Here is a 17,821-nt window from a genome sequence, read left to right as displayed (position 1 = left end):
CCAGAGTAATTATTAAGGGGGGAAGGATTTTATATTGTGGACATAATGTAATAGATAAAATTCAACAGTTCTATAATATTATAAGCACTACCGTTTACCATAAATATTTCTTGACGCTGTAAAGGAATAAACTTTCACCAAAAGGTTTAAAAAAAAAACAATAGGTCGGTAGGTACATCGAAAAGAAAGCTTTTTATTTAAGAACAATAAAAAATATATTAAATATGAAACTAAATTAAAAACTATTGAACGAAATTTTCTTTTGATTTTTGAAAACATATGAATACATAGTGGCTAGGGAAAAAATATACTTTTTATTATTACTTTACATATTATATTATAATTTTCTTTTTTTCGTTTTGTTTCAAGACATTTGAGAGAGGGAAAATCTCCCATGTCCACCCCCCTTGTAAACACGCCTGCCATTGGCTTCCGAAACCTATATGTAGGGCGAATCGTCCATCTGCCCACTCGCACGTAGACGGAAAATTTATAAATGTTCTACTCAACGCAAAACAATCGATTACCTGGACGTACTCATCAAATATAATAGGTCAGGTTTTAGATTATTTTCTTAACCTAATGTTGAACATTTTCTCGAGACGCGTTCTTTCATTGTAAACATACCAAGGATGCACAAACGTGATCTATAACGCGGTAATATTCCCAACCGAAATCGTTCGACAAATCGGACTAGTCACACGCGGTTTTGTAGACGTACACAACTAAGCGTCACATTAAGCGCATTTTTTGAGGAATTTTCACCGGGTGGAAACCATTTTTTTTTTTTTCTCAAAACGGTCAACACATAATAATAGTATGATGTTAGTATTTCACGTTCGCTCCGCGTAATCTCGCTCAATATTTCATATGATAACACTATCAAATAGACGACCATAAATTTTCATTGGGCTACATTTGCACCGCTTAGTCAACTAGTTTGGAAAATTCACCGGTCTCGTTACGGTGATCGCCGTCACCGTACACACATATGATTGAAACGAAATTAATACGAAACGATTGGAGAATCGTATGCACGTAGGAGGGGCGGTCAGGTCTCGGGGGTGGAAAATCGAACGCCACCACCGATTACGAACGCGCTCAGAAACACTGAACAACTACGGTAGGTTATTGTATAAGTTCGCGAACAGCGGTGCGCTGCATATGGTTACGATGACGTTATTACGACGTACCGTTTAAAGCACAGCGGTCGGGCGACTGCATTTATTCCGACCGGAAAGGGGTCGATAGTGGTGGCGAGCGAATAAAATCTCCTCAATTAGAAACACAACAACAGCACCGTGTAACAGGTGTAAGGGGAAAGTTTTCTCGTTTGCGAATCGCCTCGTTTCGCAAACGAGAAAAAAGCGCGTAGCACTCGTTTTCGTGTACTACGCGTGTCCGTAGGGTTCCACGTTCCATTCTTTGCCGGGTGGTGTAGCTAAAAGTGGTAAAACCGTAGTATTACGGTCGTCCAGCCCGTCTTAATGTGCGCATTATCATGTATACGGTAAACGTGGTTGCGGTCACCGAGCGTACGTTACGGTGCATTTGGACGCGGATAATAGGGCGAAACGATTACTGAAACGTTATTAGAATAATGAAAAACAATAACTGCGATCGGGTTAAAGTGATTTGTGAAAATCTTTCTCTACCGACACCTACTCGTACATGGTTTTACGCAGCGGTTCTCGATCGCCTTGGCGCGCCGAGTCATCTAATTCTCGGCCAATTTTCAAATCGAACTGGGGAACCGTTTTGTTTCCGTACGTGATTACGAAGATAACGTTTTTTCGCGATTTGTTTTGATTTTACACCCTTTTTATTTTCAACCTATACAATATAAGCACATACGTTTGGGTAAATTTTTTGAATATCTTCTTTTTATGTGTAAAAATTATCATAACTGGATCACAAGCAACTGAATATCAATTATTGCATTGATTTTCAAGCTTTACGAGACGAGCAAAACTTTTAGTTTTCGACCATATAATATCGTCCGAATCGGGCTGCATGCCAGATGTTTTCATTTTGAACGCAACCGAGGACATATAACATGATAATTAATTGATTAAACGCGTGTTATTTCGAGTTTGAGTGATTGGATTTCATTTGTACTTAAATAATGAGCACGTTTCGAGCGCGGAGTGACTGGTTAAGAAAAGAAACTGTAAACCATTTTCTCGCTGAGGAATAATATTACATCGATGCTTAAAACGTGATTGATGACGGGTCGTATATATGCAGGAAGGGGTGCGGTGACGTGCGTGTTGCGAAATAGACGAAAAATGAAGTGGTGCGGGCGAACGTGTAATTTTTATTTCATTTCTATTTATTTTTTTTTTTTTTTTTTTTTTATGGGCTTAGAGAGTTAAATGTCACCTAATGAGATTTTCCAAGACGCCTGGACCTCGGTCGGTTGGACGCGGGGTGGGTGCGCTGCGTGTGGATAGTTAATGGACGCGTTCGAAGAGAGCAAAGACCGTTAACAGCGTAGTCGGCGAACACTCGCAAAAAGGTTGATAATGGACCGATCCCGTTTATCCCTTCTCCTTCTTTCGACTCCCCCCCCCACCCACGGCAACTTTGCAGAAGTCTGAGGACAACGGTAATTTAATTCAACACGTCTTTCCCTGCATTATGCCGCTGTCACCGCCATCGCTGTTTCGACCCCGTAATTTTATACCCTCGGTCAGGGGCGCTCGGTGCATTTATAAATTCGTCGAAATGCGTGTGTGTTCTCGGCTGGTATATGTGTTGCGTACTAACGGAACCGTTATCCTTGACAAACGTGATTATTATTTTGGTTTTCGTGGAACGGACTTACTGTACACCCTGTACACAGTATGTATATTATTACGCGCAGTCGGAACTTGCTGAGACGACGGGTCTCCGTGTGGATATATGTTGACCGACCGGAGTTTGCTGTGGGCACATCGTTTTTTTTTTTTTTTTTTTGAGTTTCGATCCGGTTCTTTTCACCGCTGTTGTCACTTGAATAATCGATACACGACCGCGCCCCAGTTGAAAGTCCCGTCGAAACCATTTCCACCGCGTTGTGCCTCTCGAGCCCGACCACTTGTTTGCGACGTTAAACCTCCTGCAACGGTTGTGGAACAGCGCGTGTGTACGTGTTTAAATGCATGGTTGCGGAAACACGCGGGGACCGGGTTCGCTTTCCTGCCCATTGTCCCGGTGCCAATTCTAACCCGTTTACACGGTATAGTTGATGATTTTTATTCGATTTCCCGAGAACGTATGGACTGTAAATACATTTGTATCGTACTCCTGCGTGTACCGTGTTTTTACGATACGCGATCCGTACGGATACGTAACGGAACAGTGTTTATTTCAGAAAATAGACGGTTTCGATGCGCGTTCAGACTGTTTCGTACTCGGATGGAATATTCGAATTTCGTTTCACGTACACACTAAACCGTTCGCCTACCCCGCACCTAGTATCTCCGAAGTTTTCCACGCCGCCGTTCTGTTTATCGGCCGAACAGTGTGTTCCGAGTAGTGATGGACAGGACACCCGGTTAACTGGGTACATTCATTTTTAACGCTAACACCAATTCATGGATATCGCAATACTTTTTTATGATTGTTTTCTGACTTTTCCATGTTTTTCCAAGACTGATGATCAGAGTAAATCAATTATGTTCATAATGTTTTTGTTAATTTTATTCACTTTGAAACCAATACCGCTTTTAATAGGGAAACAAATAGATCTAAGAATTTAATGACTAACCCAAACGCTTCAAATTTTAAAATGAAATTCATTCGATAAAAATGATTATGTTTGACATTAACAATAGAGACTAGCTTAACTATACCTTTAATAATAAATTACAAATGTGTATAAACATAATATTCAGCCTTTATTTTTCATTGTAATAAATTAAAGGCTTTAAAGTTTCATTTAAATTGAAATAAAAATATTATTCTTATGAAACATAAAGAAACACGATTGTTACAATCAGATATCCTTTTTTTTTTTTTTTTTTTTTTTAATATTGCTATGTACACAAGGATATAAAAACCTTAACAACTTTAAACGTAACATCTAGTCATTGCCTTTTTATTAAGATCTCACAAAAAAATCGAAAAAATATCAGATTCTATACCACACGAATAACAAAATCAAGAAGAATTCAACATTATTTAAAATGAAATAACAATTCGTCATCGCTTCAAAAGTCACTCAACGTTGTGTAACGATTGAAGAAAACTTAGCGATGGGATCAAAATAATGTTGTTAACGAGTTAAGACATTTATCCGAATTGTTGGTAGGTAAATATACTCGCGGGTAAACATCCGGTAAACACCCAAAACATTAACCTACCCCTAGTTCCTCCGAGGCTATCGACAGACTTTCGAGCGCAACTCGATTCGTCCGCCGCCCGACGAACGTCTCCCGCAGGGGGTGCGGGTCGTAGCCGATCCGGTCCGGTCCGGATGCACTCGCCGACCCGCGATTTACCCTGTACGCGATGCGCTTCTGCGAACGTTTTTTGAAAAACCGCGTCCGACGGTTCGCACGGAACGTCACACGAGCCGCGGGCAGATCGATACGATTTAGAGCGGTGGCCGCTGACGAAGTAACGGTTCCGGGTCGGGCGGGCGGGCGGGAAGGAGGTTTGGCGTTCCGAAAACTTTCAACGTCTCCGGGAGCGCACGCACGCGCGGCTCGTTTATCCGCCGCGAAGTTTTCTTCGTCCTGAACAACAATCGGTCCGGTAAAAAGAAAATAAAAAAAAAAAAACGATGTCCGTCCGCCGCCGCCGAGCGCGCGCACCTGCGGCCGGGCCACTCGTCGAGAACGTAAAAACCGCTCGGCGACGGGTACGTTTTACGCGCGCGGTAAAATATTCACAAGCCGTAATGGAAAAACGTGCGACGAACGGTCGTGTTTTTTTTGTTTTATATTTTTTTCTACGCGCTAATATCCGCTCCGGCCCGCGACAATCGTGCAACACACGGTAAACGCACATAAATCTTCTCGTTACGGCGCGACGCGCGCACAAAACGTACCTGCCCCGCGAATCGCGCCCTGTGCAACGTGCAGGCGTACGAATGAACTTCTCGAGCGCGCGAACGACGCCGTAAACGTACGGCGGTCGGGGGGTTGGTAAATATTTTGAACGGCGCGGGGGTGGCGCGTGACGGAGAAACGACGGTCCGCGGTTGGGGGGAGGGGGTGAAAACGCTCGCGTTTAATACGAGAAATGCTTTTCGTCCGACCCGTTGTGCTGCTACCGTCGTCCGTGGTCGTTATTAAAGTTACAGCACGGACCGAGTAACGCGCTCGCATATCTTCCACGATCGTTACATCAAATATGTTATACGTGCGCACGTGCGCGACGGCGAACGCGTACGCGAAGACGTTTCGCGGTCGTGCGGAAGTGCACGCGAATGGTAAATCATGTTAGCGGGCGCGCGCTACGGAATAAATCTGTGGAGTACAGATGGTTAAAAAAAAAAAAAAATGTTCTCTCGATTCGCTGTGCTCGAAAATAAACCGATCCCGCCACTCGGGCCCTGTTATTCGTACGATTTCGGACCGCGCACTTGATTTTACTGCTTCGAATGAAAATTTAGTCTCGCTACCGTCTTAGAAAAAGGAATATATTGCATACGTGATATGTACGCATTAGGTTTTAAAAAAAAATTCAATAATACTCGTGTTTCCCAGTTGTTTGTCTTATTGTTTGATTTCTGTTTCGTAGACCGTAGCGCACACTTGTACGAATTCGTGGTGCACATAAAAATAGGGCTTGCCCGCACTTGTTTATAACTCCCGATGCGACACCGCAGCAAGATTCGTCTCGCGTCATGAACGACCGCACATTTATGAACGCCACTGCTTTTCAAAATCGTATTTTCTCAGTTGAACTTCGAACGCAACGCGGCCCTGTAATATTCGACCGATGAGTTGTTCGTTCAAACTTCATTGTTCGTATCGATTTTTTCCGATTAACCATCCGAGTCGTTTTAGAAGCGTACGCCCGTAAAACAACATTTCACATGAGGCGTTCGCCGAAAATCTGCTAACGGATTACCCGAGTGTACGTACCAATACACCCCCGAGTACTCGTGCATTGCTCGCAGTCGTTGACTTTATTGTCCGTGGGACCGGGCCGAACGTGGATGTTTTCAAATCGATTCGGCCGGATCGACCGATCTAACCTCGTTGTTTTCTCGATCGAGTTAGCGCGTTTAATGTTCGTAATATATTATGCAGAGGTTTTCAGCACGTCAACTACTGTGCTTGAAACCAAGTTATTATAGCTTCAATAGATTGCGTTTCCGAGCGCTCAACTGAAACGCTCGTTTTGATGTTATAAGATAATTAACTTTGAGCGCGCCTTTCGAACCGTGTAATAGTCAGTGTTATCTGAAAATTATAAGATTTTTCGGTTTTCAGCTAGAAAAAACAGAAAACAATCAAAATACGCAAGAAAAAAAAATCTGTTTTATCTTATCGGAAATCCCAAATGTATTACAGATGGCGTAATTAGATTATAAAGTAAAAAAGTTATTTACAAAATAAATTGGGTAGACAAACCGTGGGATGTAATGTTTATTTTTTAATATCACAGGACGCTAAAATCAGAAGGGCGCGCGAGAGGCGTTAAGATTAGAAATAAATATGATGAAACGTTGGCGGCGCAAATGATCGACTATAGGTAAAAAGAACAATAGTTTTCTCAACGTGATTTAATGTAAATTAATTTTTTCATCATTATTATTATTATTATTATTATTATTATTTATTATTGTATCGACATGCAAGTAGTGGCTGATTTTTTTCTGTATGATTCATGTGGCAAGTATGGTAATTTGAAAAATTATTTTGAGAGTTTTCGATTATGAAAGGGCCTCTCCGACTCCCCGCATTCCGTCTGTTTAAGTTAAAAGTTTAGGTCGTTTGAGTGGAAGGTGCACCGAAATAGTTTTTTCGCTAGGCGCCGAAAGAGCTAAAACCGACTGCATCCACAGCCTCTATATACACGACAGAATTTCGCGATCGTTATTATACTGGGAGCATACACTGCCGGGACCTAAATGCGATAACTACTCGATCGCGTTGAGGTGGCTGCTGTCGCGCGCAACTGTCGGCCGTCGTCCCGTTGGTCGCGCGCACCGTTATTTTGCCGCGCAATAGCGATTGATAATATCCCAAACGCGATTGTTGAAAAGATTTTACCACCGCCGTTTGCGCGTTTTCAAAACTATTGCACGGACAGAAAACAGGTGTAAGACTCCAAAGAAATAAAAACTTTCGAAACAAAGTCTTAATGAGGACCACGGTTGTCAAACAAGCTATGCCTCCCTTGTCCACCTCGACTTCAAAGCTACGATCGTTGCGTTGACAGAAAACGTGTCTTAAATAAAATCCGTTTTAAAGTCTTTACCTTTTGTGTTATTATTGCACTAAAAACTCTGTGGACAAAAAAAAAAAAAAAAAAAAAAAAGAAAGAAAAAAAAAAAAATATTATTCGAAGCGATTAAATAACGATTAAAATATAAATAAAAACTAATAGGATAACTTTTGTATTTTAACTAATCGAAAAGTTGCAAAATAGCCTTTTTGTGAAAAACGTTGTAACGAAAGTTTTTATGTTGGTGTCGCAGTTGGAAATCTAATAATTGATTTTATAGTTTTTGCTAAGCGTCTTGAAAATGAGTCAACCACTTACATTCGGTTATTGCGACTACCGCGTAATGAGTTAATACAAACCAGATCCCTATTTAACAATAGAAGCTGTACAATTAATTACGACGGTATCCATATTTTGTTACCGCGATAGTACTTTAGACACTGCTGAAGCCACACAATTATGAATAAACCCATAAGTGTGACCAGGAAGTGATAGAAACCAACAAAAACCTTGGCGTGCCGGAAAAACGTTGCGAACAATTACAATTTCAAGCACTTGACACGTCAGATACATAGGTCTATACTCAAGGGCGGACCCATGGAAGTTACGGAAGGTCAGCTGACCTTCACAGTTTTTCCTCACATTATTATTTGGCACCTATTTTGATTTTTAACATAATTATACATAATTAACATCATCAAGGTATAGAACGATTTTTATTTTAAAATAAATTATAATATTGAATTCCAATGCCCAAATAGCCAATCATATCTAAGATACGACTAAGGGCATTGTATCGTCTATAAATTTACGATTTTTAAATTTTTTGTTTAGCATATTTTTAACATTTAAAAACCATTAAAATGGTATAAATTAAATAAAAAAACGTGATCCTCAATTTGGCGACTATAAAGTTGCGAATTCATCTTCAATTTTTTTTTTTTTCTATACCGTAGACCCGAATTGTTCTTTTCTGTTTGGAATTTTTTCGAAAATTCTTCGATTATTCTCCTTCTCGTAAAACGGCTTTAATAGCTTCGATAAATATTTCAAATTTTATATTAAACTGATGAACACTGGACTGGAAATAAAGAACGAATAGCTGCTTATGAGAATCAATACTTATTTGAAATACTAGCGGGTGATGTTTTATTTGATTTCGATGTCTGTCAAGTGTGAATATAATAGCAGTTTTCCGCGCCGTAATAGTGCGAATCGCGATTTATAGTATAATTTTTCAATCGGAAAAAAACGGATTTCGGATTAATTTGGACTGAATTTCTGTTAATTTGATTATTGGTCCGGTCCGTGCTGTAACGTAACAGTGTGGTGTTGTCCGTATCAATGTGTATCAACAGTTAATATCGAGGTACTTATTTATCATTTTTATTTTATTGCGAAAATCGATTTTTATTAGGTTAGAGCAGTGGTTGGTCCTGAAAAGGACCGTTTTAGCGGTGTTGGCATGTTTTGCACCGGTGTTGATAAGATTAGTTATCCTGGTGTAGACTCGATATCGCGATGCAGGGGACGCCACGTGCAGACTCTTACCATGTCCAACATATATTAAGTATTAATATATTAAACAGTTAAAGTAAATCGATATTTGCGTGCGAAACGAGCAGATTCGTATTACATAGGATACATATGGTTGACGTTACACGACATGAACTCTTCTGGAACAGGTTGACCCACAGTAATAAAACCTTGGATACCCCGCTGTTACTTTTACTGTTCGTACCGCTGTCGGTTGACCGATGGTGCAATCGAATGCTTTATGAACCGCACAGATTTTTGTATCCCCCCCCTTACCCACCCGGAATAGGTTTATCTATGACCGATGTTTTTAAAGTACATTAGCATATTATTACTTATTTTTGTGTAGCGACGGTATTGATTTATCCGGTATCAGAAAGGGAATATTAAAAAAAAAAACGTAATATTTCACCGGCATTCGGCAACGTGAACAATTCGGTATTATATTCATACGCGCGTATATAATATCGATATTTCACATGTATGGATATCTGGAAGTTCCGTGAGATTCCGAAAACGTAATAAAAATAAATCGGTGTAACGACGACGCGAGCCCTTTCATAAAAACTTTAATACGGCCGACACGAGTGGGAATTACATTGATGCATCGAAATCAAAATCCGATAATGTCATATTATTATTATTATTATAGGTACTTTTTATGCTGGGCATATTTCTGAAGGACCGGATCGTATCGAATCCGAAATAAACCATATAAATGCTTTTTTCGAGATGTGATTACTGAGTAATACGTACATATATATATATACACATACATATGAATATTATCGGAGCTTTTGACAGTAAAATTAAATTAAAATAAAATTTTTAATCAAACAGTTGTATTAAATTTCCAACTATGATAATTGTAAATACTCAAAGCAACGACGGCGTATAATACGTATAATACGTACATATAATACGGCGTATTACGTACGCCAGTACATAATGAAACCAACAAATATAATTTATTGGAAATGTATTTTTAAGTATACGGTCCGCTACGTTAAATTAGAAAAAAAAATACTTACTAGAAGTCTAGTTTAAGCCATTTTTTGATTGTTTTTGGCCCCTAGTAAGTCGTTTATCTATTATAATTCCTAGATATTTCGTTTCATTGGAGACAGGAATGATTTTGTCAATGAATCAAAGGACATGCACACCGACGAAGAGAAAAAAATAGCATAACTCGATTTGTTCTCGAATCACTCTCGATAATTCTTGACAATCAGTTTTTGCACCAAGTTTCGATGGAGCATGATATTGAAATTTTTCGGGCATCTGCAGTGATATAATTATGTGAAGATAGTCATCGGAAAAAGTGGCTATTAATGTGTTAAGCATTTGTGGGATATCGGCGGTGTAATTCTATTAAAAAAATAAAACAATTATTTTCGGTTTTTCATACCACACTTACTTTGTCGAAAAAATAATTTTGTAATTGAACATTTCGAATTTACAATAAAGGTCATTGGCAATAAGAATAATACGTATGTATGCAAATAAATCATGTGGTACTGTGGTGTGTGCAAAATTTAGTGTTTACATAAAGTGTCTGAATCTAATGTTCTTTCTACGACATTGAACATATACCGTATTTATGTAAGCTCATGTAAGCACTATCAGAACTTGTTACTCAACGCGTCAATATGAAGTATTAAAGGAATGAAAATCGATTTCCCACCGTCAAAAGCGATGGCCGACGACCACAAAATTGTCACGTTCGATAACATTTCGCTATATTGTTTTAATATTATTAAAAGTTAATAAATAAATAATTATATCAAATAGGTTAAAGATTCGATTTGAATCGTAGTTGAAATAACATTGTTCATGTTTTCCTTAGTGTTTCCTTTCCCTTACGTATCAGCAAATCGTAAACATAAGTTCTCGCAGTGCTTACGTACATGCGCGCCCTTGATGCACATCCCTATTAGGATAACATATATTTTACGACCCAACAACTTAATAATATACATATATCAAACAGCAGCTACAATATTGTTTAAACTACGGGTGATTGAATTATAAAAAAATAGTTGTGTTGTGCAGTCAATACGGCGATGCGGTGATGCGTATACATACAGGGGAAAACTTTTCGAACCATAACCCCCGGTACGGAAGATCAAAGGAATACCTGCGTTAAAGTTTCGTATGAAAAGTCTGCGCATGCATAATGTAGTATTATGGTCAACAATGGGAGGAAAACTAGAGAATATAGTTTGAACGAAAATGCTTTGATGAATATGGTCATCAATATAGTTTAATTTTGCATAATCAAGTGCTCGCAAGAGGAACGGACGATGGCGCAACGTGCTTCCTATGAAATCACATAAAATATTTAGGGACCGACATATTATTGAACGTTAATAATTGATATCGGTCTTTGTGGGTCGGCGACGAAGTGATGGAACACGGGGTTTGTTTTGCAAAGCAAGTTCAGCGAAAAAATAATAATAATAATCGTACGTGCCTCGATTGATACGTCGTGCACGTTACGGTTACTTAACGGACCGAAAAAAGGTCGTTGTTGGAACGATTCGAGATTTTGCGTAACATGCAGGTTCAAAAAAAAAAAAAAAAGAAAAAAAAAAGATAGATAGAAATGGTGACAAAGAACGAATTGTTATTGATACGAAAATATAATAAAAATATAAAAAAATCAAAGCCCATATGCCGTGAGCGCATTAAAAACTATAAGATAATGATAGCGACAATAGTGCAATAAAGGTGGCGGTACGGTACGGTTATAAAACGAATCGAATGGTGTCCGAACGGTTGCGACTGTGTTAAATGTGGTATTCGTCGATCGCGTCGAATTTGGGACACTACCTGTACAGTGTGCATCTATTTCGCCGGTATAAAAAGGGTATATTTAAAAGGTATACATCTATTGCGTCGGTATAACAAAAAACAAAAATTAAAATTAAAATCAAACTCATCATTCTAAATACTTGGTATTTACATTAATAGTATATTATATATTTATATAACCTAACCTAACCTAACTAAATACAATAAGTGATGTATTTATTTTGTGAAATCTCTATCCGAACTCGTTCCAGTTTGCACGTGACTAATTTATTCCTTGAGCGAATGTGTCGAAATTCAGTTTTGAGTTATTATTTTTTGTACAACAGTTGATCGTTTATATTTTATGGATTTTTTTCTCGTAGGTGTCGTGAAAAATTTAACCTTAACATTTTCCCTATTTTTAACGGCAAACGATGTGGATTATAAATATATCGATAGACTAGAGCATGTAGGAGAACAAAAAAAAAAAAAAAAAAAAAAATAACAAAATCGTTAAGCGAACTCGTTCCCTTTTACCTCCTGTCCGTGCACGACACACGAGTGGATGCGATTGAATAGTGATACGATAGTGTAAGTCATCGACGTGATGTTTCGTCGTTCGCCGACTCGATGCGAACCGAATCGATCGAATCCCACTGACGACGGGCAAAAACCACGTTTCCCGATCCTTAAAAAAAATAATCCTCGGCCCAGAACAGGTTTCCCGTTCGTTCCGGACGACAAAAGATTTGCGACCGGGCACTCGGAATCCGCTTAAACGCTACCGGTCCCCAACCGTTACGGGGTTAAAGCCGAGAGGACATTGTTAAGCCCGGCGGAGGGTTATACCGCCGCGACGATTGTTTTCTCACGCGAACGAAATGTTTTCGGCACACCTCCGATTCGAATTAGCGCGCGCTAGCACAACAACCGCGGTATTATTACGATGGCGTGAGTTAATACCGCAGCGAGTACTTACCGTGGTAAGTCGTTATCCGTAAAACGGATATGTAAATTAAACGACATTAGCTAACCGATCGAACGATGTTTTCCTCCGGTGTTCCGTGCGTAAACTGGCCGCTCTAGCTCTTTCGGCGCTAAGCGCAATTGTTATTCTGTTAGTCCTCCGTCTTAAACGACTCGGACGTATAGCTTAGACGGGCAGAACTTCGGGAGCCGGAGGGACCTCGTTATGCATAATATAAGCTAAGCCAGAAATGATCAAAACAACTATTCGACCGTGCGAATTTGCCACATATTTGTCAATCGTTCACAAAACAATCATAACAACGCTCGTAACGGTAATATAGTGATAGCTTACAATACTGCAGTTGTACCCACAAGCGCGGCCAATCATTGCGTGTCGAGAACAATGAATAATTATGATTATAATCAAATTTATATTGAATCACACCGTGCAATTTTTTTTTTTTTTCTTTCTATCCACAGTGGACAATTCGCGTCGTCCGACGGTTGATCAAATCTAATTCTAATTTCGACGCCTCTCACGCGCCATTCTGATTTCGGGGCCCTGTGCCGTCGCACGCGTCGACAGCATCTAAGGCCGACCCTTCAGTAGTCGGGTCGATCGCACGGTTGATTTCCGCGGGTCTGTCGAAGCGCACGCGTTCGGTTCAGGTGTTATCGCGTTGCGCGTTCGGAAAACAAAATGAACAGAACACGCGCACACGGACCTCAGACGTTTTACGATTTTTCTTTTTGATTTCCAGCTTTGGGCGCACGCCGGATCGCGGCCGTTACGAGTCGATGAACGGAACACACGCAGTCGGAACCGCATGGACGATCACGGCACCTGACCGCCAGGAGACGATATGGTACGATTTGAACGGTTGTTTACGTAGACAATAGTTTTTCTTCGGATCCGCGAGCAACGCGAAATCGCAATATCCGGACCGCGTGTAACGCCTAGGCCGACGGTGCGTTGCGATGTTTCACCCGTTACCGTAACGATAGGGCCATACATCTACGGACGGGCGCCCGTGTCGGTGTGCGTGTTAACAGCCGTTCTACGCGCGCAAACGATGGGATATTTATTAGAAAACGATTTCGTTCCGTTATGCGTTCACTCCATTAGTTTACTCCATTAGCTCGGTCCGCGCCGCGACAGAAATATAAACCGTTTCACGCCGCGAGTTTCCGATGCCCATCGACGCGCCCTGATATATTGTACCGGGGCCGAGTCCGTTTTCGTTTCGATCGTACAATTTATTGTACGCGCGCAGAAATCGCTTGTCGACCCTGTTCACCTTCGTCAAAACAATATATTATACACGTATTTGTACGCGCGCGCAGCCTTTGTACAGAAGTTTTGCAAAAAAAAAAAAAAAAAATATTAATAATCCGTTCGGACGTACTCTTCTCGAAAATCTAACCGTACATGTCGTCTGACAATCGTTCTATTTTTGTTCAACATTACCGCACGCGATTACACACGTCTCGGCTAAATGGTTTGTGGAAACTTTTAAAACGGAAAATTATTGATTTGTACGAAATAAGAAAACGCCCGCCCACGAACGTCGACCGGTCGCGAACCGTGGTGCTTTTTTACGGTCCGAAAGAATCTAACGGTTGATAAACAATGGTTTTTTGTACGTTACGTGTCTCGTTCGGTCCCGCACAGAATAAATAGTCCGCGTTGGAATCGAACGTTACTTTACTGTACTTCCCGAGGACGTTGAGTCGTATTATACTCGTACCAGTGTTGTGCACCGTAGTGTTTATAACCCTTGTTGAACGAGGAAGTATGGCGAGAGACGGACCTCGAGACGGTCCTTTGAAGTTTTGACCTACTTAGGATGTCAATGGTGTGTCGTTGGATTGCGTGATCGGTGCGCGTATCGAAAGAATCGTTATTTATCGGTTTATAACATGTTACATAACCGAACGATGCACATCATTACAACATGCGTGTATTCAGTGCAAACGTATTTATCGAGTTGGCTGTATTAATAATAAAAAAAGAAATTGTTGAGCTGTACGCGATAACGCCTACAAGTTAACTAATTGAACCTGCAACTTTAGGATTTCGAAGACAACCCATTGATAGACATGTCGGTAATATAAACTCGAGAATTCGATTGGTTTTCCTGCTTTCCCTTAACGCACGGAGTTCGAAATCTAATCTACGTTTTTACTATTTACCTAACTTTGTTATCTTTTTATTTCGGACCATCGCCGTAGCGAACAGATCCTTTACCATGAAAAAAATCCGTTGTTCTTTTTTCTTTCTTTTTTTTTTTTTTTTTTGTTGATTCTATTCAAGTGATAGCTGTTGGAATAAAAATAAATTATAAATTAAACTTAATAAGCCTAAAACCAATCGCAATTAAGGAAATAGTCCAAAACTCAGATACGAAACGCACAAATCGATTTTTCCGCAATTATATTTCTTAAATCTTTTTTCACGTGATCCTCAATGGTTTTGACGGAATATTTATTATTTTTTTTTTTTTTTTTGTTTTTTGTTTTTGTATTTTTCCGATCCGTGCAAACCGCTTACGGCAAAAAAAAAATAAAAAAATAATTACGCCATAAAAATATAAATAAACTTTTTCTGCATTTTTAATCGATTTTGTCATTTTTTGTTCAAAACGTTATAAAAACGATTTATTACGTTTAGTTATTATGAATTTTTTTTTTTTTTATTTATAACGTGCAACTATTGTTCAATTCATTTTTTTCGAGAGGAATAACCATGTGTGTAGTTTAAATACGTAATTACTTGTATGAAATTCCAAATAAAACGTTTTTTTCTTTTTTGACTGGCACAAGTGTCGAAGTATTCAACAACCATACCACGTTTTATTTTTATTTTAAATTTTGAAATATTTCAAATTCAATATTAACTAGTATCAGATCAGACGAAGAGCAAAACAAATTATGTATTTTTTTTTTTTTTTTTTTTTTGTTATGAAATCACATTTATCAAGTGCAGAAAAAACTTTTCTCTGCAGAAGCTGTCCAAAAGTTAAATTAGAAACCGGACACGCATGGTACTCCATGAACGTCAGTTTTAAGGTAATTAATGAATTTTTCTAAAACAACCCAAAAAAAAAAAAAAACCCCCAGAGAAACGTACCGAGCTCGATTATCTAATATTTTTTATGATGTAATTTTTTGAGTGCGTTTATTATTCGTCGGTTTCGGAATGCAATCTTATGTCCGCACGGAGAGTTTTCGGTTTTTAGACGTTATACGGAACGTGTAAAATATGCGTTGTCCGAAACCGTTGCGCTTATAATTCATGTCCGATCGCAGTTTTACCATAATGCTGTCACTTTCCATGTCGTAACCGCGGTGCGGATTATGATAAATACTTGCTGCGTTGTCGCTGTAAGATATTGAAACTATTTATAACGAGCATTAGCGATTTGCGAACAAAAAAAAAAAAAAAAAAAGAAAAAAAAAAATACAACGACGCAGACAAATGTTTCGCGCTCGAATATAATTTATCAAACGTCACGATTAATCACCGCGTTCGCACAACACGAGGTGAAAATAAAATATAATGTACGTTTAATAAAATATTGTAATGTGCACGATTGGTCGGTGCCCGAGTGCAGCCTAGCAGTGCGGTCCTCTCTCCGTCCGTACCTCTCTCATCGGCAGTCACACGCGTCCGGACGTTGAATAGTTCGACGACGCGCGGCGGCACGAACGATTTGCGGTGCGCAATGGCCGGAAAATAGTTATTTAGTAAAAACGGTATTTTTAACGCTCGCCGGAGCGAAATGATCCGAATAAACAGCTCGGTGATTCGATCGTGTTCAGCGCTGTTTCACGCGCACGTTATGGCGATTCTAAAGCAGAACAATGTGAGTAATACGTGCACAAGTATTTGTATTACGAAATCACAAAAATCTAAAAGATGAATACCTGAAATTTACATTTGTAATTCGGGTTTATATATATATATATATTTAACGCTTTTATCGTTTTTAGTAAGCTCTTACAACCAACAGCAGTGTTTGAAATAAGAATAACCTAATTGTATCCATTACCGATGTCAAACATAAAATCGAATATCAATTCTACAAATGTTATAAATATGTGTAATGCAAATAACAGATGAACATGTGGACTTCATATAATTATAATTGTTTTATAAGACTCTCAAACTCGTAATAGCACTCGACGCGATGAAACATTTAAATTCACAATTAATATAAAAAATTCGTTTTCAGTGCATGTCCAAGCGGTCACGCACGTTTTTCTGTTGGTTCTCGTATCATCGCAATACCATTGCGCTTGCAGTTTTACGTACTAAGGTCACCGTTAACGGGCTCGCGACGCAACAGGACACCGTCGCGGTGTTCTACTCACGTGTAGATAAGTCGTGTCCCGAGCTCGAGCTCTCGCAGGGATCCCGGGCGCCACGAGGGCTATGCATATCGACCGCGTTATTTTCGCGTTTTACGGTTTATCACGGGCGGTAGACGAGTAGGCGTTGTGCACACACATCCGTCGCGGTGTCTAGCGCGTTATTCATGGCTTACGAGGCTCGCGAATATCCGCTGTGGTGCACAAGTGCAAAGATAACTACTGTACAATGATGTACCCCGTCGACCGTATTTCAGCAGACAATATTTGATAAGAACTGATTTGATTAACCGGTTTTCAACTGGCAGTTAAACATGGAGAAGATAAGGTGACGACCATGGTTATTGTATTGTTTGTCGGTTGAAATACTGTCAGCTGAATTACGGTCGTCTTAAATACTATAGTCTGTTGTAATAGTCTGTAGGTTAGATAATTATCGGTTGTATTTCTTAACGGTTGTAATGTTTGTCGGCTACAATATTTTCGGCTGAAATGCTGCCGGCTGAATCGCTGTAACCCCGATCATGCGACTCGGGGCGAGACGATGGCAGCGGAATATCTGCGAGAGGATTCGGTCGGTCGAGTGTCAAAAAATAAAACGCGCATGAAACGGTACACAAATAATAAAATAAAATTAAAAAAACTGTCACGCGAACAGACACACGGAAAAACCGTGTTGCGACGTCGCGTATGCAATCGCATATCATTGTCGCGTTGCAACACACACACACACACACACACACACACACACACACACACACACACA

The 17,821-nt window shown here is 39.6% G+C and overlaps 1 long non-coding RNA gene across 1 annotated transcript in view; it reads left to right on the top strand.

The window, feature by feature from the left end:
• LOC112686170 overlaps positions 1-17,821 on the top strand; it is a 130,737-nt gene that overhangs the window by 10,321 nt on the left and 102,595 nt on the right. Inside the window, exon 3 of the long non-coding RNA XR_003148869.1 lies at positions 13,446-13,550. This is a non-coding gene — a long non-coding RNA (uncharacterized LOC112686170). The remainder of the gene's footprint in view (positions 1-13,445; positions 13,551-17,821) is intronic.

Source organism: Sipha flava, unplaced genomic scaffold (assembly GCF_003268045.1).
Source record: "Sipha flava isolate LNK unplaced genomic scaffold, YSA_version1 2_pilon_pilon, whole genome shotgun sequence".
In the NCBI taxonomy this organism is placed as follows: Eukaryota; Metazoa; Arthropoda; class Insecta; order Hemiptera; family Aphididae; genus Sipha; species Sipha flava.
This window is presented reverse-complemented; position numbering and strand designations above follow the sequence as displayed.